This window comes from Aptenodytes forsteri, unplaced genomic scaffold (genome assembly GCF_000699145.1).
Source record: "Aptenodytes forsteri isolate BGI_AS27 unplaced genomic scaffold, ASM69914v1 Scaffold2, whole genome shotgun sequence".
In the NCBI taxonomy this organism is placed as follows: domain Eukaryota; kingdom Metazoa; phylum Chordata; class Aves; order Sphenisciformes; family Spheniscidae; genus Aptenodytes; species Aptenodytes forsteri.
This window is the reverse complement of record NW_008795695.1, coordinates 1,884,988-1,885,354: the sequence shown is the minus strand read 5'-3', so window position 1 is coordinate 1,885,354 and position 367 is coordinate 1,884,988.

The following is a 367-nucleotide window of genomic DNA, read 5'->3' as shown; positions in this document are numbered from 1 at the left end:
AGGAGTGAGTGAACGGCTGTGTGGTATTTAGCTGCCTGCCAGGTTAAACCACAACACAAAACTCTACTTTTGTTGTGGTTTAGGAGCAAGTAAACTCTACTTAGCTAAATTAGAATATGAGAAAGAACATTTTACTTCTCCACTGGGGCAAGACAGGAAAATCATGGTAGTCTGCAAATGAAAGACAGAGAGCATCATGAGGCAATTTTCTAAAAGCAGATCTGAAAGAACTAGCACTAACCTACAGCCAGTATATTTTTGGCCAGCTGCCAGTAGTTAGCTACTTAAACTCACTGCAGAGCATCAGAAAGAAAACATGGGAAAAAGTCAAATTTTGGAGATGTCCATTGTCTTCAACATGCTTAAT